At 52.7% G+C, this 22,851-nt stretch overlaps 1 protein-coding gene across 1 annotated transcript in view; it reads left to right on the top strand.

Annotated features, from left to right (window-relative positions):
- Nucleotides 1–22,851, top strand: part of Fam53b (family with sequence similarity 53 member B) — a 79,150-nt gene that overhangs the window by 52,361 nt on the left and 3,938 nt on the right. The window lies entirely within an intron of this gene.

Genomic DNA, 22,851 nt, shown 5'->3' with positions numbered 1-22,851 from the left:
GTCCTCCAGGGACACTGCACATCTTGAGGCCTGGAAGACTGCTTTCTCTTCCCAGGGCTGCTTCTCACAGCTGGGCTTGGGCCCCTTAGCAGAGAGGAGCTCCAGTCAGACAGGGCAGCTGGGCTTTCAAGCTGTAGGACCGTGGGTAAGTTATTTAGCCTCTCTGAGCCTGGACACTCATCTGTAAAGCAGAGAAGAACCCCTCCAGGGGCTGTTGTTGGTGCACACACAGTGCCTGGCTGTCAGAGGGCATGGTCCGGGGTTCTGTGGTCTTCCTCTGGTCCCTCCCTTCTGAAGCCTCATGAAAATTAGTGGAGGTCACACAACAGTCCTCTGAGGTGACTGGATAGAGGCCACTATTGCCCTTCTACAGATGGGAAGATGGCAGCTCTGAGGGGAAGGGGATGAGTGATGACTTTGTGGCAGGTGGTGGCAGAGCCAGGCCAGGACACAGCTGGCCAAGCTCATCCGCTCCAGTGCTCCTGGCCTGTCCGCTCTGTGGAGACTCTAGGCTTATGAGTGCTGGGTGCGTGCCTCTGGAGGTGACCACTGCCCATCTGTCCCTCTCTGTCTTAGAAGTGTCATGACCCAGGCTTGGCCCTCTGCCATGCCCCGCCTGTAGTCCCCAGCTTGGGGTTTTCCGACAGACGTTCCTGGAGCTGAGGGGCCTCAGTGTGTGTGTTTGCTCTGCAGGCGGTGCCCCTGAGCTGCCAGAGGGAGGTTGGGATTGAGGAGGATGAGTGTGCAGTCTTGCCCTGTAGAGTTGAGCAGATTTTTGACATCTGAAGGAGATTCAAGAAGGTAGAAGTTTGGGGACGGCAGCCAGGCCTCAGCCTGCTATGGGGCAGGTTCTAAGTGCATTTCCTGTTGACGCTGCCCTCACCCGCACCCACTTCCTCTCCCATCTCTGACTCCACCCCATGCCCCTGCTGGCTGGCCGCGTGCAGCTGCTGCCATGCTCTGTGTCACTTTCCTGTCTGTCCTGGGTGTTGTAGGGAAGGATGAGCCTTCTGTAGCACCAGGGCCTGTGTGGCAAGCTCCTGCTGTGTCTCTGTGGTGAGACCAGCAGTGCTTTTGTTGGCTCATCTCAGGCAGTCTCTAGGGTCAGCATTCAGCCTTTCTAGCCAGGTGCTGTGGGGTGACCCCAAGGAGACACAGACCACCTGGGGGGTGATCTGGAAAGAGCATGGGCCTTGCCTGAGCGCAGACCCTCCTCTCAGGCTCAGTTTCTACATGTGTGTGTCCGTGACGTTCATTTCTCCTCTTGAGGTTGCTCGGAGGACCTGACTGAGCTCTTGTGAGAGGTCTGGCATAGCAGATCCTCGGCGAACTGTCTCCTCTCTTTTATTTTGCCGGCCCATCTGAAAGCTTCCAGTTTATTTGGAATGTCTGAATTTACAAATCAGCACTTGCCTTGAGACCTTGGAGTCCCGGATCATTGTTGGCCTGGGATGAGGGTTAGGAGCAGGAGACTCTGCTGAGGACCCAGGCCCAGGACAGGCAGGCGCTCAGGTGGTGGGGAGATTTGGAGTGGTGTTCTGCTGGCTGTTCATTCAAGTCACTTCAAGCCCTCATTCCTCATTTATGAAATGGAGATGATAATAAAGTGGAGTCCTCTAGGAAGTGGCCCAAATTAAATGAGTTGATGTTTTCAAAGTGCATGGCTGAGTGCCCAGTACAGATTAAGTGCCCAGCACATGCTGACCCTGAGACCTCACTCTCTGTCCCCCTGGTGGGTACTGTTCAGCAACCTCCCTCTGGGAGTCCTTGGAGGCTGAGGCAGGTCTTCTCCTCTGGGGTCCCAGTGCCTGGGCCAAGGTCAACCAAAGTAGGCTCCATGTTTGGTGATGGCCTCCAGAGGCTGCTGAAATCATCTCTGTCAAGACCCCTGGGCTGATTCTGAGGGTACCTTGGATCCTGTGGATGGTGGCCTCTTTCTTTAGACCTGGAGAGAATGGTGTCCATGCATCCAGACTTTGACTTTCTGCATATCATAGGCAACTTCTGTAGCAGGGGAGAGAGATGAGCAGTTTGCCCAGAATCCCTGGGCACCCTCTTGGCTTCGTTCAGCCTCCCCAAAAGTGGTCCAACAGTTTACCCAATGCTGTAGGTTCAGAGTTCTCATGAGGGTCAGGTGGAGACTGGGTCTCTCAGCAATTGGAGGAGACTGAGGGAAGAGCAGCCATCGCCATGTGAGCTAGAGGACAGGCCAAGTGCACCACCGAGTGCACTGCAAACCTTGCGCCCGTCTTGTGTCCCTAGCCCTAAGCCTAATGGTGCAGAGTCCAAGGTTGGAAGCAGAGGGACTGAGGTGAAGTGGAGGCGCTGGCCTGGCAGCAGGAGGCGTCAGCTGGAGGCAGACAGACCTTCAGAAAGCAGCTCCGTTGGTTTCAGTTCCTCATCCGTCTTGACATAGAATTGCACGCTTTTCTTCCCCTCTGCTGTCAAACATGAGAGGCCCGGGGAAGATGATGGAGCCCTTTAGAGGGGGCCAAAGCAAATAAGCTGGTCTGCATTGAAGCCACAATGGGAACATTCTTTAAAACACCTAACAAGCTCCTAAAAGAAAGAAATCTGTCCTTCTGAAGACATTGGAATTGGGGGACAGGCCCCCAACATTAAGCCTTAGAGCTGTTGACATCTGGGACTTGTTCTTTGTTGGGCAGAAGGGAGCTGTCCTTCAGTGTAAGATCCTGCTTCCACCTACTGGATGCCAACAATACCCCACACATGCCCGTCGTGGCAGGTGAAGGCCACCTAGAATCAACATCGCCACAGAGGAGAACCACTGACCGGAGTGGAAGACTTTGACGTCCCTGGTGGCTGCAGGGCCCAATTTTTTTTTTGAGGCCCAATTTCCTGTCTGGCCTCAGGAAAGAAAATTATCCCTTTGACTCAGACAGTGGAAAGAAGGAGAGGGGCCTGTTGCCCGCTCAGCTTGAATGCACATGGGGCCGGTGGGGCTGGGTGACCAAGCATCCTGCTCCCTGCAGACACAGGTGCAGTGCAGGGTTTGTGCCCCCTGGGAAGGAGTTTGTGCCATTGTTGGCCCCACACTTGCTGGTTTTTCCATCCCAAGTCCATGTCCCCAGAAGTGGAGAAGGATGGTGACATTATCCAACTGCTTCTCAGTCCACTTCTGCTGGCTCTGGGTGATTCCAGGTCTCCCCTGAGCCCCTCCAATGAGGCCAGGCAAGCAGGCATTTTGCCAGACAGCCGCCAGCAGTGTGCGTCGCTGCTTTTCATAAGAAAAGGCGCCTGAGTCCCACTGCCAAAGCACAGAGCCATCTTGCCCATTAATCAGGATTTGAGGATTCCTGGAGTGATCTTAGCAACTGCCTGGCCAGAGCCCTACTCAATTCACCGTCACCCATCTGCCTCCAGTGCTGGCTGTTATCCAGTGCCCCGCCTCAGGCTGGGAAGACTGTCCAGGGAACGGGTCAGGGCCGTGCTGCAATCTGGGCCCACCCGTGACCCAGGGAGCCTATTTCCATGTTCAAGACTGCATCCCTCGGCAAGGAGTGAGGGAGCTTTTGGTTAGTATTAGTGTTGTTTTTATGATTGCTCTGGATTTTCCATTTAAAAAAAAATTTAAGAGGGAGCTGCTATTCCCTTGAGGAGTTGAGAGAACAGACCCGAGATCTGACCTCAGAGTGGAGGTAAGTTCTGCACACGCTGCACCCGAGGCCTCAAGGAGGTCCTGAGCAGATCCGGCTTCCCTTCCTACACTGAGGGCTCAGGCCAACTCCTTGCAGGGCCACAGGCATCTAGGGGTTCCCCCCCTGGAGACTGAACCTGATCATCACTTTGCTGCTGTCCCAGTCTGGCTTCTGCCCTGCAGGCCACACTCACATGACTTCCCGGGCATTCAGGACTCTGGGTGCAGCAGGGCCACCCTCGCCCCCTCAGAGGCAGGTGTTCTGGGCAGTGCTGGGTTCTGCAGCAGAGGAACCAGACATCTGCCTCTGTCTCTGCTTCCCTCCCCGTTCCCATTGCCCCCCACCCCGGGACCCATCTGCCCTCTCAGGTCAAGCTGTGGGACCTGGTTGATCTCTGCAGAACCCCTGCCCACAGCCATCTGGGAAACCAAAATCCTGAGCCTCTCCAGCAAGCCAGGGAGATTCCTCTTTGGGCTCCCTCTAAACCTTTGAGACTGTGTTTGTGGCTAAACCTTTGAGCTCTGTGTTTTGGAACCATTCCTATGGGAGGACCCTGTGCTCAGCACCTCACAGACCCTGTCAATCTGGAGAAGGGTCGCCGAGCACCAGGCAGGGCAACCAGAAGTAGCGTGTGTTCTGCTGAAAGAACTGTGTTGCTGCCCGCGTCTCCGCGTCTGGGCCAGGAGCCGTCCTGGGACCCTAAAAGGAAGAGGGAGGTGGCCCTGAGTGCCTCTAGTCCTATTCTGGGGTGCTCTAATTTGCCTTCAAAGACCAAAAGCTCCTTGGTTTGTTGGCGGAGCATCTGAAGGGACCATGACAACTGATAGTGCTGGCATTGGGGTCAAGATCCTAATTGTCCCTGGAGGGGAGGAGGGCTATGTGCCTGGTGGTACTGACCCAGCTGACTTGACAAGCTCTTTCCTTCTCACCATTGTCCAGTTATGAAACTAGGCTCAGAGGGGCTGAGTAACCATGCCATGGATAAACAGCTGGCAGGTGGCCAGTCCTGGGTCCCCTTTTCCTAGCTGTGACTGTCTCAGTAGTAACCACAGAATGGCCAGCTCACCAGGTACCTTGGGGGCTGGCAGTAGATAGTAAATTATTCTGAGTCACATCATTCCTAAAATGAGGATACATAAGCTGCAGGTTTCCACCAGGTTTGGAAGCCTCCAGCAAATGCAGGGAAGAGTTGAATGTTTCAGGGACCCAAGGGGCCAGCCTTTTCTGGGGTCAGCGGCCCAGGTTGGTCCTATTCCCTTCATGTGCCCTGTGGAGGCGGTGGTATGAAGCAGACCTGTCTTCCGAATGTGCACAACTGTGCTTCATCTTCTGAGCCTCTGTTTTCGCTCTCTCCAAGAGCCACCTGGGAGGGAACCACGCTTTTAATTAGCCTGGTTCAGGGATGGTGCTCTACAGCTCTGGGAGGTGAATGCAGCGCCCTGCCTTTGGAACCTGCTGCCAGTGGACACAATGTAGCTGTAGGAATGAAAACGAGAAAGAGAAAGGCCCACAGGCTAGGATTTTTAATTGGCACTGTCCTCCGGGCCCTGAGCCCGTCCGTCGGCCCTCCCGGGGCTCTGTTTGGGCGGCCGGGTCCGGGCTGCGAGTGCTGGGGCCTTTCACAGCTTCAGACTGATTGAAGTGGACCTGTATAGATCCTGCAGCCCTGCTGAAAGAGCCAGGCGCAATCACCGAGCCGAAAAACCCTGGGAAATTTGTCAGCCACCTGCGAGTGGTGAATAGCGGGGACTGCCAAGGGCCCTGCAAAGCTGCTTGGGCTCCAGTGGCCTTGCGCCCTGCCTGCTGCCCAGAGAAGAGTTTTCTAAAGGCGCAATTAATTTTTTTTCTCCCAATCCATTGGAAGTTGCTTTTTTGCTTTCAGCTGGCTGAGTGGAATCCTTGATTCTGTGATTTTCTGTTAACCTGAGCTGTAACAATTGATGTTTCTCTCAAGAAACAGAAAGGCGGCTTTAGTTCTTGTTTTTATGAAAGATCACTGCAAGCTAATAGTGAGGGAAAAAGGCACATGTGAGCTGTTTTGCCTGGACAGGTCCCACAGTCCCTTCAGGAATGTTGGTTTCTCTTGCTTCCATGAAAACACTTTGAGGCCTCACTTAGAGGGGACAGTGGCTGAGATTGATGAGAGAAAGGCACAAGTGAAAGGGCCAGAGAGGCTGTCAGCCTACCCAGGAAGCGGGTTCCCCCAAACTCGCCCCACCCTGCTGAGACAGTTGTGGGGAAACACTTGCCTCACACTTGATTTTGCAATGAGAAACAGTTTGAAGTGAGCAGGATACCTTGTCTTTCTGGAATTTCCATCTTAGAGTGTCTGTAAGTTGCGTGTGTCCAGTTGTCCATGGGGAGTACTGACCTACAGGGATTTCTAGTTCCTCAATCATTCATGGCTATGGCTACCAAAAGACCTTGACTGGTCCGGTGGTGGTTGTGACTGAGTGGGCCACCTACAAGCCAGCCTGAGCATGTGCCTGTCTGCTGGGTCACCGGGTAGCTCCCACTCCTGGGTGGTTTCTCTCTCGGGAGGGCAGTGCTGGAATAGGAAGGGTAGCGTCTGGGCTGTGCTGGGCTCCCTGCCCTGCCACCCACTCTCAGAGCTAGCCTGACTTTGCTACAGCCACCAGGGGAGGCAAATTGGTGTGAGAACGAGAGCCACCCCGGGAATCTGTGTACACACTGGCTCTGGTTTTCATCCTCCCCTCATCTGGACCCCAAACTGTGTGTGTTAAGATCTCCCTGACCTGTTTGCGGGCCAGATTGCTGACAGAGCCAGGGCCGGCAGGGCAGTGTTCTTGAGGGTGTGTGAGAATAATGACTGCCCTCTGCCGAGCTGCTGTGCCCCACCCTGCCGGCTACAGTTGTGGTGACTCGTGGTGACTCGCCAGTTAGGGCTCAGCACTCCCTCCTCGAGGAATGTGCATCCTGGTTTTGTTCAGATGGAGAATGACCCAGATGAGTGCCCTGTGTGGGCTCTGCAGCCTCTCCAGCCCTGTCTCTTCATCCCATAGGAGTGTGGACATTTGTCCTGGAGGTTTGGGAGGAAACTGTGAGGTGGCCGAGTTCCTAGTGCAGGGCCTGGCCACCATCTGTCCTTCCAGGGAGTGGTATTGTCAGCTCTTGACCTGATTAGAAGTACCTGGAAGCAGGGTGAAGAAGGGACCCTCTGCCAGTGAGCTGTGGAGTGCTCTTCTCCTACGCCAAAGTAGAAGCTCCTTGGGATTTGGGGAGTCTTACCTCCTAGCCCTGCTTTCTGAGTGGACATGGGCTTTGGCCAATGACACAGTGTTTGGTAGCTCCTTTCTGTGGTGGCCATTTTCATGTGGAAAATGAGGGATACCCTCCCCGCCTCCAGGGTGCTGTGCTTTCCCCAGATCACCAGACATTCTCAAGAGAGAAGTATGCTCACTTCCTGACTTGGGCTCAGCTAGTAATGGTCTTAGGCCCAGAGGCCCTTGGCCTCCTGGCTTGGGCACCTCCTGTCCTCACTGCTCCAACACCACTTGGCCATCTGTACTAGGAGGGCCGTGGAGGCTCAGCGTCAGATTGACCCAGCATCATTGGTCACTGCAGGAATTGATTCCAAGATGGTGGAGGGGAGGGGTGCATAGCCACACACATGCTCTAGGGAAAGAAGGGAGTGAGGGCCGGATCAGGACCCTCGGGATGCTTCCCAGGGACTGCATGTGTGTCTGAGGGTACTCTGGTACTATGCTGGCTTCCCCTGTTTGCCTCGTCTCTGTGCACCCATCACTCATCACCTTGGCTCCAGGGGAAAGTGACCTCCTGGCAGCTTTTGCCTCTTTGTCCCATCTGGCTGAGGACTTGCCCAGTGTGGGCCAGCAGGCAATGCTCCCCACCAGGTGGCCTCCTGCTGTGCTTCCTGGCCAGGAGGCCTGTCCTCACCGACTTTCCTTCCTGCACTTGGGGCAGCGTGGCGTGATGGTTAGCACTTGGTCCTGGAGTCAGGCCGCAGGGGTTCAGATCCTTTCCACTTTCTCCCTTTGTGATCTCAGCAAGTTCCTAAGCCTCAGGTGACCATGCCTCTGCTTCAGTTGCTGTGAAGCTTTAGTGGGGGAATCCTTTGAAGCTCAGAGTAAATATTTAGTGAATATTGAGGTTCTACAGCTGCTAGAACCTAAGAATGAGCCCCAGAAATGCCCTTAGTTCCCAGAACAAGGCAAGATTCCAGGAGATAATGGACTGGTGGATGCTGAGGACACCTCAGCCTTGTGCATTGGTGTTCTACGTAGGAAGCAATGTATGGGTTTAAGTGTGATTTGGGGAGCCCTGAGCATTCCTCAGAAGCCACTTTTGCCCCCCTCCTTGACCCAATTACTGCCTGGTCCTCTCCTGGGCTGAGGTGTGATTGGTGAGCAAACATAGCTCCCCCACCCACCTCTGAGTGTGTAGGGTGTCAGGGAGGTGAAGAGGGCCTGAGACCATGCAGGAAAGCTGGAGACTGCATCTGTACAGAGGTGTGGCCTGGGGGCTCCTTTGAGCCACTTCTCTCTTGCTCCAGTTGGTGGGGAGATGATGCTCAAGGGCCGATTGCCTTGGAAATTTTATCAAGTAGTGGGCGAGGGTTGCTGAAAACTCTTAGGAGTTAAAAATGAGGTTTAATTTCTGCTGTCTTTAATCCTGGTATTAACAGTGAGTGAAGAGGCTGGTTAAAACCCATGCTTTAGGCATTAGATCCAGATTTGAGCATGGCCCACACAGTGACCCATGCTGGGAGTTTGCCCAAACCAACTTCAACTTCTCTGGGCCTACGTTGGGAAGCTGGTGGGGCCTGCCATGGGGTGCATGATGAAGGAATGGAGGTGAGAGGTCCACCCAGGGCCCACCCCAGGCAATGTCTTATGTGTGCCACCTTGGATGGCAAGCTTGCTTGGGCCATCTAAATGCCTGGGGATTCAAGTGCTGTTTGTAGATCCTGCCAAAGGTTTAAACAGTAATGAACAAAAGGGAAAAAATAGAAAGGGAAAAAATAAGCCTGTCAGGAAGTTCACAGTTGTGTTGAGGTGTGTCCCTGGGAAAGTCAAGGCAATGAGGACCCACCCTGGCCAACCCTTCCGGAGCCTGTGGTGGGGCCTCCAGGTGGGGGCCGTGTTCTGCCAAGTGGTGTGGTCTGTAGGTATCCCCAAGGCCAGAATCACCACTCCCATCATGATTTGGAGGGGGCAGAGGCAGAGAGCATGCCCTGGGCCACCTCCGCTGCTGAGGGAGCTCTATTCTTGGCAACCTCTTGGGAATCTCCTGGCACCTCTGGTGCCCTTTAAGGAAACAGCTTCTGGGTGCCGCCTGGTATCCCCAACTCCTCTTGGGGTCTGTGGTGGATTTAGCCTGGTCCTGGCTGAGAATGTAGAACCCCACCTGCAGCTGCGCAGGAGCGCTGGCTGCACTGGGACCTCCCGGTCAGGCCGTAGGATCGGGTGGGAGAATGGGAACTTAGCCAGGCGAGGGGGCAGGCCACTCCAGGAAGGGTGCCTGGTGGGCAAGAGTCTAGGGTGTCCCTGCACTCCACTCCATAGCTAAGTGAGTATTTTGTTGACCTGCAGATAAAGCCCAGGAAAGGGAATCTTACAGCAGGTCCTCCAGGACTCAGAGGGCACCAGGGCCCCGCGTGCGCTGCCTCTGCCTCTCACCTCTGGCTCTGTGGGTGGAGCCAGCTGAGCCCAGAGAAGCAGAATGTGCTCAGGAATGTTCTGCCACACCCACCGCCAGAGGGCATGTCCACAGCCATCAGCCCTGCCTGGGCACACTGGGACATGCCCACTGAGCCTGGCTGGCTGTTGCCTTGTGGTTACCCCCACAGGCCTCCAGTGGCCAGTGAGAGAGGGAAGCATGGCCTCTCCCTCCCAGCATGCTGGGGGTTTCTGCTCCCAGAGACAGTGAGTGGGGTGAGCAGGTGCCTGGTTCTGCTTCTATCTCGGGCTACTCGCCGTCCATCTTGGAGACACGCTGAACTAGAGGCCCATGGGATATCTGCTGGGACACATGTACCCATTGGGTCTGGAGCCATCTTGGCGTAGCTGGGCCCCATCAAGTGGTATTTAAACCCCTGTGAGCCAGGCACCATTCGTAATCTCACTTTAGCCTTCTTACAGTCCCTGAAGGGCCATTTTATCTCTCTGTTTTATAGATGGGGAAAGAGAAACGTGGATTGCATAATGTGCGAGGAAACTATAGTCCCAGTGTTAGACGTGGGGTTCATCCCACGTGGAGCATCACTTTAAGCCTTCCTCTGGTTCCATCACCCCGCTCTGTTCTTCTGGGCATCGGTGGAGGCTGGCCCCCTGGCTGAGGTCCTTAGGCAGGGGCCAGAGCTTTCCAGGGCCCTCCAGCCAGATTGTGTTGTGTGGTTCCTTTTGCAGAGCAGAGGCATCAGGGAAGCTTTGTGGGCAGGGTTGGGCATTTCAGCTGGCCTGTGAAATGTGCAGTTTCTCAAGGGGGAGAGAGGTTTATTGTGGGTGTGGTGTGGTGATCCTGACCCAGGAGAGCACCCACGGGAGAGCTCATCGTGAACCGAGGAGGCTACGTGGGTCGGGAGTGAGTGGTGAGGCAGGAATGGGCTGTGGGCCTGAGTGAGGCATTTGCTCTTGTTCTGAAGGCTTGGGGGGAAGGTGCTGGATCAGGTTGGAGACACGCTGAGCTAGAGGCCCATGGGACATCTGCCGGGACACATGTACTCATTGGGTCTGGAGCTCAAGATAGAATGTGGCCTGAAGATGGCCGCTTAGTGCCATGACTGCCAATGGCACAGATCCAATTTGGATTTGTTGCCAGGCCTCCAATCTCATCATAGCTGGTCTCCATGTAGCAGCCTCTCAGGGCAGGGTGGGGCCACCCGAGCCTCTTGCCCACGACTCTCCTACTATGGAATTGAGCCCAGAGCAGTCAGGACTTTCCCAGGCCACACCTAGTACAAGGTAGCCTAGAGCCAGAAACCAGCTGCCCTAGGAGCCTGTTTGTTTGCCTCCCACTACCTGCAGGCTGCTGTGAGGCCATAAGGGTGACTCTGGGGACCACTCTCAGTGGAGGGCAAATGAAGACCCAGAGAGGAGCAAGGTTTGTTCAATGCCCCCAGAGGTGTATTGAGACTCCATGTTTGATCGGACCTCCCATGTGGAAGGGGAAACACTTGGCCAGCTGGAAAGTTCTGCCTGTGAAGGGTTGAGGTTGCTTCTGGAGTTTTCTGAGCTGAGACCTGTTGGGGCAGATCAGTTATACAGTTATGCATCTGCAGGGTTTGCCTTTTCTTCATGATTTATATTTTATTGTTGGGAGGAAAGAAGAGTTCTCTCCCCCCAAGTTGAAAGGAAATCTAGCTGAATCTGACACTTTGAACTTGGCCTGTGCATCTCATCTCCCAGGTATAGAGATAGGTCAGGTGGAATTGGGGTTCCATCTTCACTTGCACCATAATTATACCATCTAGCCCTAGTGTCAACAATGTGGGTGCAAAGTGTTTCTGCAGCCACCAAGGCTACTCAGAGACTAGTCTCCCTGGAGCCATTTGTGACCGAGTGGCCTCCTCCTTTCCCTGAGGACACTGGCTTCTTGGAATGAAGCAAGGCAGTGTGGCCTGGGGTCTTCCAGTTCTTGCCTAGAGCAAGAAGCCCCAGACCAGCTCCAGGTGGGTGGCAGTACCCTCCACAACTGCAAGGGGTTCCAGGGATCCCCCTTCTTGGGGTCTGTGAAAGCCCAACAGCCATCTTCAGAGGCTGCCCACCGCATGGTACAGAGGTCTGCACGTGTGGCCACTGCCAGTCGGGGATTGGCCCTTTTCTAACGCTTTCTTCTTCCAAGCTTGTGTGAAACTCAGGTTTAATTTGGTGATTGGGACTGGTAGGATTTTTTTGCCTACATAATTTTTCAGAGTGTGATTTTAAAAAAATGCAAAAGCTTTGTTCTGATCAATAAGGAAAAAAGAAGAGAAGTGTGGAAAAGAAGCATCAGAAAGTCTTTTTTTTTTTGTATTTATTTTTTAGTTGTAGTTGGACACAATACCTTTATTTTATTTATTTTTACCTGGTGTGGAGGATCGAACCCAGGGCCTCACACACGCTAGACGAGCTCTCTACTGCTGAGCCACAACCCCAACCCAAGAAAGTCTTAATATACAAATGGGGTGAGGGCTTCTCTTTTGAAAAATACAAGTCACCATTTGAAGATTTTAACCTTTTCTCATTTCTGACTTAGTGTGTCCCCTCCTCTTTGAAATAAATGTTTGCACACATAGGTCCATGTATTTTATTTTTGGATAGCACATCACATGTGTGAAAATTGGAGTAGCACGGGAGTAAACCCTGACCCCCATCTCACTTCCCCCACGGCCTCAGGTTCATGACTTGGTTTTTACTCTGGTTAGTCAGTTTTCTGTCCCTATGACAGAAATACTCGAGATGACCTTTTGTAAGAAGGAAAGACTTACTTGACTCGTGGTTACTTAGTCTTGCTGCTTTGGGCCTGTAGCATCAGCACAGTGCATCTTAGTGGAAGTCTGTGGCAGAGGTTTGCTCACCTTGTGTTGACCAGGAAGCAAAAGAGAGAAACAGGAAGCGGGGCACCGTGGCGCATACCTGTGATCCCAGCAGCTTGGGAGGCTGAGGCAGGAGGATCATGAGTTCAAAACCAGCCTCAGCAACTTAGCGAGGGCCTCAGCTAGACTGTCTCTAAATAAAATACAAAAAAAGGCTCAGTGGTTAAGTGCCCCTGGGTTCAATCCCTGGTACCAAAAAAAAAAAAAAGAGAAACAGGAAGGGGCCAGTGCCCCAACACCCCCTTGAAGAGCAGGGCCCCAACAACCTAACTTCCTTCCACTAGGTCCTACTTCCTAAAGGTTCTGCCACCTCCCCGTAGTGCCGTAGACTGGGGACCAAGCCTTCTACACTGGGCTCTTGGGAGACATTAAGATCCCAACTATAGCATATTCCTTCCTGTATGTAAATCTGAGCAAAGGGGAATTTGGATTGTTGTTTTGTTCTCTTTTTTTTTTAATATACAAAAAATCGCTTGCTGCCATACCTGTCGGAGCCTTGCTTTCCTGCCCGGTGACATGCGGGCGTTTCTGTGGCGGTCACGGGCTGCTCCTCTCTCCTGGCTGCAGGCTGGTAGTGGGAGGAAGGGCTCTGTCGCCCCAGCCCCACTTACCCCTGCTGTTGCCAGTCCTCCTCAGCAGTGAACCGCAGTGCCCGTGGTTCTTTTGGATATGGGCAGTCATGCCCCTTGTGGGGTATGATCCCCCTGTGGGTTTGCCAGGTCACAGGCTTGTCATCTTGCCTGGTCCACATTGCAGGAGCATGGGTCAGCCCATCTGAGTGGTCCGTTTCCCGCCATCCCCTCAACTGAGCTGGCCAGACGTTGTGTTTTTGCCAGCAGGTAGGTAAAAGTGGGTTTCTCTCTGTCCTTTTAGTTTGTGTTTTTCTGATCAGTTAAGTATCTTTTCAAATATTTATGTCTTCTCTTTACTTTCCCTTTAAAAAAAGAAATGGAACCATTGGTCTTTTTCCTCTCAGTTGTTTATTAGGGAGATTAATTTTGCCTGTGGTGTGAATTACAGATATTTACTTGTAATTTTTTATTTGTTTTCTGACTCTTATTTTTGGCATTCTTGGGCTATATTGAGGTATGGTCCATACACCACACAATCCACCCATTTAAAGAGCACAATTGAGTGGTTTGTGGGATATTTATAAGGCTGTACTGCCATCACCACGGTCAGTTTCAGAACATTTTATCACCCCCAAAGCAGCCCTGTACCCATTGGCAGTCATTCCCCACCCCTGGCAACCACTGGTCTGCTTTCTGTCTATGGATTTCTTTATTCTGGAATGTCATGTAAATGGAATCACAATATGTGGCCTTTGTGTTGGTGTCTTTCACTTTGTATGATGCTTTCAAGAGTCATCAGTGCTGTGACGTGTCAGTATGGCATCCCTTTCTGTGACCAGATAATACCACATTTTATTTATCTGCTCACCAATTGATAATGGCCTTTGGGGTTTTCTATCCTTTGATATGAATAGTACCGCCAGGAATGTTTGTGTACAAATGGGCATATGTTTCCATTTCTCTCAGGCACACACATAGGAGTGGAATTGCTGGGTCTCGTGGTAACCGTGTTCAGCATTTTGAGAACCTGCCTGCTGTTCTCCACAGTGACTACACCAGTGTGCTTTTGGCATCTTTTGACATGTATATGTTTTTAACAAATTTATTAATTATTTCTTTTATGGCTCTGGATTTTGAGTTTTAAACAGGCTTTTCTACCCCAAGAACTTAAGGAATTCTCCTGTTGCCTTCTGGTTCCTTTATGGTTTTTTATTGTGGTCTTTGGTCTGTATGGAGTTTATTCTGTAAATGGAATAAAGACCAAAAAAGGAGCCAACCTTTTTTTCTACCTATTTGTGGCATTGCCTTCTACTGAAAATTCTGTCTTTTCCTCTCTTCTTTGATAGTCCACCTTTATGCTTTTATTAAGTGATTTGGGTCTGTTTTAGCGCAATCTCTTTTATTTCATAAGCCTCTTTATGTACACAAGTACTAATATACACTTAACTATTGAGTGTTCATAATAGGTTTTAACATGTTATATGGTTATAGGTTACTCTTCTAGGGTTAGTCTTTCTTTATTGTTCTTCATAGAACTTTCCTGACCAATCTCACTTGTTTATTTTTCTATTAAAAACTTGAAACAAAGCAACTTGTCTTAAGACCGCTGGGGTTTGAAGTGCTGTTGACATTTATGGTTGGGCTTGGATTTCAGAATTCATTCCTTTTCCAGACAGAATTTCCCATCTTTTACCCAGGATGTATGTGTGTGTGTGTGTGTGTGTGTGTGTGTGTGTGTGTGTGTGTAGTCCTCCCTTGCTGTTCTGTAGGATTTTCTTTTATTAGTTTTGTGAGTTCTTATAGATGTATTCCTAGATATTTTATCTTTTGTGTTGCTGGCCTGTCTTCTTGCTCTTGAAAGTAGGTTTTTGTTAGAAACTAGGGCAGTTGAGATTAGATTCTATACCCAAAGCCAGGCTCCTGGACCTCTTTGCTGTGCGCTGCTGGGTGCCCTCCGAGCCCTGTGTAGAGGGGAGGTGGTGAGTGGGAAGGCGGGAGCTCAGGCCAGCAGCACACTTCACACGTGGTCTCCCTCACAATCCTATAGGTGAGACTGTGGCTTTCCTGGAGGGCTCTTATTAGCCTGGTGCAAATGAGAAACTAAGGCTCAGAAGTTGAATGATCTGCCAGGGTCCCATCGAGCTTAGCAAGCTGGGATTGCAGTCCAGGCCTGTGCAACCATTTCCACTACTGTCTGCGGCCTGAGGGCTGCATGCTGTCCTGAGCATGGCCAGGAAGTTGAAAGATCTGATTTCCTAGCGGTGAGATTTGAGACAAGTCCTTCTCCTTTGTCCTCAGTCTGCCTATCTGCAAAATGAGTTGACTAAACCAGGTGGTGATTTGCTCACTTTTCCACAAAGGATTCCCGTTCTCCGATGTCCTTCATGGAAGCCAGCATCTGGAATGGAGATGTGGGGCTGCAGAAGTGGGGCAAGGGGACCCTAGTTCTCAACAGCCCTGCCTCTTTATGTGGCTTGTGGAACACCCAGCTCCAGGTCGCTGAACACCAACCAGTGGTCACCGTCCCCTCTGAGGGCACTGGAACCACCTCTGTGCCCCCAGCCCTACTGCAGAAGCCACCCGTGTCCTGCTGACTGGTTCTACCCTGAGAACTGTGGTCTCAGGAGCATTAGCTTTGGCCCTCTGCCAGAGCCCTGTGTGCTTTGGAAAGGTCCTTTGATTTTTGTTAGGCAAAGAATTCTCTTCACACCAAGTGGCAAGCAAAGAGATTGCGCAAGCCCCGTGCTGTGTGTTTGCGGCCAGAATGCGCTCCGCAGAAACAATCACCACACTCCGGGAGGCCTTTGGCATGGGCCTCACACCCTTGGTGCTTGGACTGAGACATCTGCCATTCTGGGCCTGATGTGGGCACTAACACAGCATCCTGGGGTGCAGACCACAGGAGCCCTGCTGTGAGCAAGTCCCTGAGTTGGGCAGTGGGTACACGGTCAGGGCTCCTTACATGCCTAATGGGGACCTGGAGGCTGCTTCCAATGGGAAAGATGGGCAGTTGGGTTTGGAGGTTGGGAAGGAGTCTGCCAGTGAACAAGGGGACTGGACTGGGCTGCCAGCAGGGCTGGCCGAAGAGGGGAGTTCACGTGTCAGAGAAGGTGCTAGAGCACACGTGGAGGGCAGTGAGGTGGCTGGGGTGGGGCCAGGCTCTGGCCTGTCACAAAAGTTTGGTCCAGCGTGTGTCACTCCAGTGACCTCTGACACCTGTCTAAGCCAGCTAGTTTGCTTTTTGAGGTCCCTATTATGAAGAACAGGGATGGCTGGTGACAGTGGAGGGTCTTCTGGAACCCAAACGTTACCCTCCTGGGTCTGGCACAGGAGGTAGCAGCCTGGCCTTTTAGTCCTTGGTCTGGTCTTTGGATGCCCAGGTTGTTGGGTGCCTGTGCCTGGGAATGGCTTATCCCCCAAAATGACAACCCTGGCCTCTTGAGGCCCTGGGTTATTTTCCTTATAGTCCTTGTCTCCAGTTGGACCCAAGGCCTCTAGAGTTACCAGAGGCAGGGTTCCTGCCCAGAGAACACGGCAGGGAGGGTGCACCCGAGCATCACAGCAGCCCAGAAGGGCCAAAAGAGCAGGGGCAGCCAAGGCCAAGGATGGCTGGGTGGGGGGAGTCCTGGAGGGCAACCCCAAACTGGTATCTCCTCTCAGCGTGACTCTCAGGGTGGCATCCCTCTTCTGGAGCTACCTAGACCTGTATACCCGGAGGTGATGTGATGTTGGAGATTTCAAGCCTCACTACTTCTTCTGAGCCTTTTCCCTTTTCTATAAGAAGAGACAAATGTTCCTGCCCTATGAGCCTGAATAGCCTACGCTGAGACAGTCTCTCTATAGTCTGTCCCCCACTGGTCTGGCATCTAGGAGGGGTGGCCACAGTCTTTCCGCCCATGGCAGATGCTTGGTGAACAGGTGATGGCCTCTGCAGAATTGAGTTGAAGAAGCAAAGAAGGCAAGCAGGGATCCCCCCTAGTACCTTCTGCCTGGCAGGTATTTATTGTTCCCAGTGGGCCATTTGCTTCTAGAACCTGTGATCTGGAAGAACCTGGGATATTCAGTGCCAAAGTGATGGTGCTGCCTAGGCCCAAGAGGCCTCCAAACCCCCAGGACTTTATTTCCTATCTTCAGGCCTTCGTAACAGGGCTTCCCCCATCTGGGTTTTGCAGCCAGTATTTCCCTCATTTCTGAGGCTGAGGAGGCAGTCCAGGCTCAGCCGGGCCCAGAGATGACACTGCACAGAGATGGGCTGAGCATGCTGCCCCTTATAAAGAGTGGGCACCAACACAGATTCTAGCAAACAGCTGACCTCCCAACACAGGAAGTAGTGAAGTCAGCTGCCCAGAAGGCAGGGCCCGCAGCACAGGAGAAGGGCTGCTGTGCTCTCCAGCACCTGACACCAGACCCACATGGGGCAGGGAAGGCAGCCTTGGAGCAAAGCCCACCACCTGACTCTCTGGCCCCAGGGGGTGGGGGGCGGTAGCTTCCTGTGGGACAGTACAGCCTTCCTGCAAAATTCAGATTTACCAAAGATGGGTTAAAGATAGGCCAAAAGTATGCACATGCCTTTCTTTCTTTTCTGAGATAGTTTTTGAAAAAACACCCCAGGAAACCACATGCCTCGCTGTCTTGCCTGTTTCCGTGCCAGCCCAGCGCAGATGAGCCTGAGAACATTTCCAGGCTGTTGGCCATCCATTCTCAGGGCCTCATATTTTCTCGACATTTGGACAGTTCTGTTCTCGTGTGTGTGTCTGTTTGGGGAAGAAATGCCTGTGCTCAGGCAGAGCCTCGGGCCCAGCAGTGTCCAGCAGGGCAACAGCAAGGCCAGCTAGGGCCAGGCTCCCACCCTGCCTTGTGGGCTGGGCCTGTCGATGCCCTGCTTAAGACCTACATGACAAAAATAGTCCCTGAGGTTGGATTAAGAAAAGAGATGGATTGAAAAGAGTGGCGAATGTGCCAGCCTTGAAGAGCAGCGCTGCAGTGGGGCTGGCACTCCTGGTCTGAGAGAGGGGAGTACGCACTTGCCTGGGAGACACGTCTGTCACAGAGGCCGAGAGGAAGTCTCACATGGGCACTGTTCCGAAAGAATGGTGTCCCCAGCAACATGTGTGAACAACTGGACTCCTGACAGAGCCCAGTGGTCGGTCTCTGCCCAGGGCTGAGTATTCTGTCCTCAAAAGAACAGTAGCACTGGCAAGCAGGGAGGTGCAGGCCTTACATTAGCACGTGGAGCACCTTGACTGCTGCCTTCGGCAGGCGGCAGGGTCCCTAGGAGCAGAGCCTGAGCCAGGGATTGTTGGGCAAGAGATGGAGGGAGGGAGGCTCTGGGGAGAAGCCCAGAAGGATGGCAGGGGTGCCCACGGGACAGGGTGAAGCCAAGCAGAGAGGTAAGCACAGCAGAAGGTGGGCCTCAGCCTGGTGCCTGGGAGTGTGGCTGGCACCTGGGATGTGATCCTGCCCACAGTGAAGGGCAGCATGTGCACCCGGACTGGTCATGGACCAGGGCTGCCCCTATAGGGAGACCTCCTAGGCTTCCCAGCCCAGAACACTTCTGGAAGGGATAGCTGTGGACCCAGCACCATCACTCATGGCCTAGTGACTTGGAACTTCTGTGGATGAGGGGATCCAGCAGCCCCTGATTTACCACTCATTTGCTTTGTTTCCGAAACAAACTCTGGAAGCAGCTAGGCCAGGGATGACATTCCTGCTTCTGATAGAATTTATGCTCCCTGCCCTCCTCCTCCAGCCCTCCACGTGAAACCAAAACCCAGGGGGAGCTGTGCTGCATGCTCAGACATGTCACTGACCAGCCAGCCTGCCCTTGCCCTTGGACACCTGATCCTCTGTATAAAGATGAGAATCTTAGGTTTGGGAGCCTCTCGGCACCCAGCCATCATTCCCTGAAGGAGCTCTGCTGTTCTTCCCTGCCCCACCCAGACCTTGCCCCTCTGGGTCCCTACTTAGGAAACATGTTTTTGCAGCTCAGAAGGTCCTTCTAGAGTCCCACTGACATGCCTGCTTTATGGTCCCGAGGCTCAGCAGGGCAGATGACTCTGTACCAGCTGCAACAAAGAGCCAACTATCTGCTGAGCTAATGTGTTTCCTAAGAAGCGGGTTCAACTTGCACCTGGAAATAAGGCCCAGGACACCTCTGTCTGTCCCAGGGCCCAGCCAGGAGCAGAAGGGGTATTGCCCAACAAGTATCTGCTCAAAAAAGTTCCCCAGAGAAGGGTTGGGAAGCCCAGAGGAGACAGAGTTGGGTAGGCTGAACTGGAGAGCCAGGCTAGGGCAGCAGGAGTGGCCCTGGTTTCTGTCCTGGCTGGTTAAGGTCAAGCTCTGGTGGTTCTAGTGGAAAGATGAGCTCACAGGGCCTTCATTCCAAAGTCGCCCCTCCAGCAGGCTACTGTTTTCTGCCTTTTGCAAAAAACGGGGTTAAGGTCTCTGGCCACTCATCTGAGGCCACACGGACTGTTCTCACTGGGTTTTGAGATCTGGGCAGGCCTGTGCCCTAGTAGATGGCCTGTTCCTGGGCCAGGCTGGGCCTCAAGAGAACAGAGGTTGGCAGGTGGGTGACATTTTATCCCAGAGCAGCAATTTCACCTTGGAATGATGTGCTCATGTGGCACTTTGAACTTACCCCAAACATTCTTGAGGCTGGGTGGGCCCTGCCTGGGGACGTAGTGGGCCCAGGTGGCTGCAAACCTGGGTGTGAGTGTGCTCTGGTGTCTGTCGGTATGGGCTCCCTGGGAATGGGGTTCTGGGCAGCACGTACACTGTCCCACTGCGGCAGTCACATACCTCCCTAACTGGTGGGACAGGCTACCAGGTGGGGCAACCAGTGGTGGAGCTTGGTGTGGCTGTAATAGCTGAGCTTTGTGTCAACAGATTTTTCAAAGTGACACCTGGCTTTGCGGCCAAGGGACAGGTACCTTTGAGGAATATTGGTGTGGGGGGAGGCATGTATCCCATAGTGTTTGTGACAGGACTCGCCACCTTAACCTTATGACTTCTCATCCTGCTGCAGAGCAAAAAGGGCCCATTATTTCAGATAGCTAGGGCAAGGGTGGCCCTGGATATCCTTGGCTACCCGTATCTGAATTCAGACAGGCCATAGCTCAGAGGCTGGGGAGATTTGTCTGAAGCCGGGGTGCCATGTGGGGTGAAGTCTGCATCTATAACAGCCTGTCTGAACTCGGCCTTCTCCAGGTGAAGCAAAAAGGGGTCCCCAGCACCCTCCTGTGCGCTGTGGCCAGTACTGACATGGGTCTTAGTCCTTTCAGGCTGCTCTAACAAGACGAGAGCAAGGAACTGAAGAACAAGGGAAATTTCTTCCTTTAGTTCTAGAAGCCAGGAAATCCATGACTGTGGCTACAAGTGTAGGGAGGTACCATGCTCTCAGATGGCAGAGGGACCCATGAGCTCCCATGCATCTCTTTTATCAGAGTCCTGATCCCACTCATGAGGGCGCCACCCTTGTGACCCTCACTCCCAAGGCCCTGCATCTTCATGTTGTGCATGAGGATGAGGCATCGAAGTGAGGATGTGGAACACACATGTTCAGACCACATGCATAAAGTCAGGACGTGCCGCTGCTTCTCAGGGGGTTGCTGGACAAGACAGGCAGGAGGTGGGGAGGGTGGAGCCAGTGCTGAGCGTGGAGCTATCTCTGTCAGGTTTGCCCACAGCCTGCCTTGTCTACATCCCATCTTGTGGAGAACAGGGCGTGTGTTTAGGCATCTGCACGCTGAAAAGACATGGTGAGACCCATGGTGGTGTCAGAGCCGTGTCACCCATAGCAGGTCACCGAAGACACTCGGGCCTGGACTGGATATTGTTGATGTTTATTCTTGCTCAGCCTGGGATGGGAAAGAGCAGGTCTGGCTCCCTGGGCTCCTGTGCCCTTGACTGATCCTGGCCCTACTCCAGGGCTTCCTCCAGCCAGGCAGCTTGGCTCAGCAAGGCCAAGGTCACGTGGGTTGAGACTTTTCAGGCTGGGCCCTGTCCTGCTCAGGCTGGCCAAGAGAGATCCTTCCTTCACAGGCGTGTGAAGCCTCCGCTCTGCCAGGTGTCAGGTTTACTTGACCTGGAATTGTCACTGTGGAGGGGAATGAATGTGTTTTGCACACGGAGGCTGCATCAGTTTCCAGGGGCTTGCAGCTGGCAACCCAGCCCCTCTCTCCTAGATCCAGTGCTGAGCCCCCAGAACCTCTTCTTTTACCTTTCCCATTTATCGAAAGATTCCAAGAGAAGTGAACTCATCCGACTTATTTCCTCTGAGCTTCGAGGAGCACCGAGCAGCTCCGCAGGCGCAGCTGCCTTCCTCCAGGGGTAGTGCCTTTTATTCTCTATCTGCCAAGATGCTCCAGCAGCTTGTTGGCTGTGACAGCTGGTGGTCATCTTGATTTCAAAGAAACACACAAACACTGGACTTTAAAAGGACCAGGGCCCTTGAGACAGGTCTGTACTCTTGGCATTGGCATGTGTGTGGCACAAGAAGTGACAGGTACTCCAAGTCCCTGGGTACAACGAAGATACCAAAGCCTGCAGTTCCTCTCCTTTACCTGTGTGCATAGCTGTTCTGTGGCACTCCATCTAAGGGACCTGTGGCTGTGGGTCCTGTTGGGAATATCTGGGGCTAAGCTGGGGATGTTTTTCACTGCCACACCTCTGTCCCTTCTCCTGCTGGACCAAGCATCTGTCCCTAGGGAGAAGAAAGCGTTTATCTGTACTCACTTGTGCAGTCTCATCTGTACTCACTTGTGCAGTCTCAGGCCTGTCCCTTCAGTTCATGCTCAGGCTGCACCCACTGCTCTGGCAGGCCTCAGGCTGACCCCACACAGAGGCAGTATTGGTGGCAGGGGAGCTCTTGGGCAGCCACACTTCCTCTCTGAGACCTCCAAGAGCCCTGCAACACAGGCAAGGACTGTCATGCATGTCTTTCAGATGAGCTGGTGAGCAGAAGCAGCCTGGAGCCTGGCCCTCCTCCTCTAGCAGATAAGTGGCTTACCCCCGCCCCAGTGACTGTGTAAGGCCAAGAGGGCCTTTGCTCTCCAGAGATGCTGCATCTCCACCTCCAGGCAGGGTCTAGAACTCTAGAACCAGATGCCTGGATGGTTCTGATAACAGCAGCTCATCCTGTCAAGGTCCTATCTCATCCTATAGACCATGGGAGCTGGGTGGTGGGATTCCAGCCCCTGTGTGCAGTAGTGTGACCTGGTAAGGTTGCTGTGTCACATAGGCCTGTCACCATGAGCATGGCTGTGTGTCAGTTAAGTTCCCTCCTGCCCTGTCTGGTGTGGCGGCTGTACAGTGATTCCTGTCTGAAAATTCATACTTTACTTGACCATCCTTGCAGTGGATTTGGATGACTCTCTTATTCATTTTGCAGTGACTAAAAGCATTCGTGTCAGGCCTGAGGGTGTGGCTCAGTGGTAGAGCGTGCTCCTAGGTGCTCAAGGCCTTGGCTTCAATATCCAGCACTGTTGCTGAGTCTTTGCACATGTTCTAAGTAGTTGTCTTAAGATAAAAATCCTAGTTCAGTCACCCCTCTGTATCTATGGGTTCTGCTTCCTCAGATTCAACCAACCTTGGATCAAAAATATGTTTTAAATAATCACATCTGTAATGATCATGTACAAACTTCTTGTCATTTTTCCCTAAACAATACGGTAGAACAACTATTTACACAGCATTTACGGTACAATGGGCATTGTAAGTAATCTAGAAATGATTTTAAGCATGGGAGGATGTGTGCAGGTTCTGTACAAATACAACATTACTTAATAAGGCACTTGAGCATTGAGAAGGGGTTCCTGGAACCAGTTCCAGGTATGGTGGGACAACTGAAGTAAAGTGGCCAGGTAAGGACTCAAGTGCATTCCTGCCAGGTCCCCTTTGGAGAGGCCACACCTGAAGTGTGATAAGTGTGCCTATTTCACTGCGAAACTGGGTACCATCTTGTTTCTGCTTTTTGCCAGTTACATAGGTAAAGAGCTGAATCTTGTATTTCCTGATTAGCACAGAGTGTTCACTGACCAGGGCTGTGTCTTCATGAATGAGT

Source organism: Urocitellus parryii, chromosome 5, assembly GCF_045843805.1.
Source record: "Urocitellus parryii isolate mUroPar1 chromosome 5, mUroPar1.hap1, whole genome shotgun sequence".
In the NCBI taxonomy this organism is placed as follows: domain Eukaryota; kingdom Metazoa; phylum Chordata; class Mammalia; order Rodentia; family Sciuridae; genus Urocitellus; species Urocitellus parryii.
The sequence above is the reverse complement of the archived record's forward strand: the minus strand, read 5'-3'. Positions and strand labels throughout refer to the sequence as shown.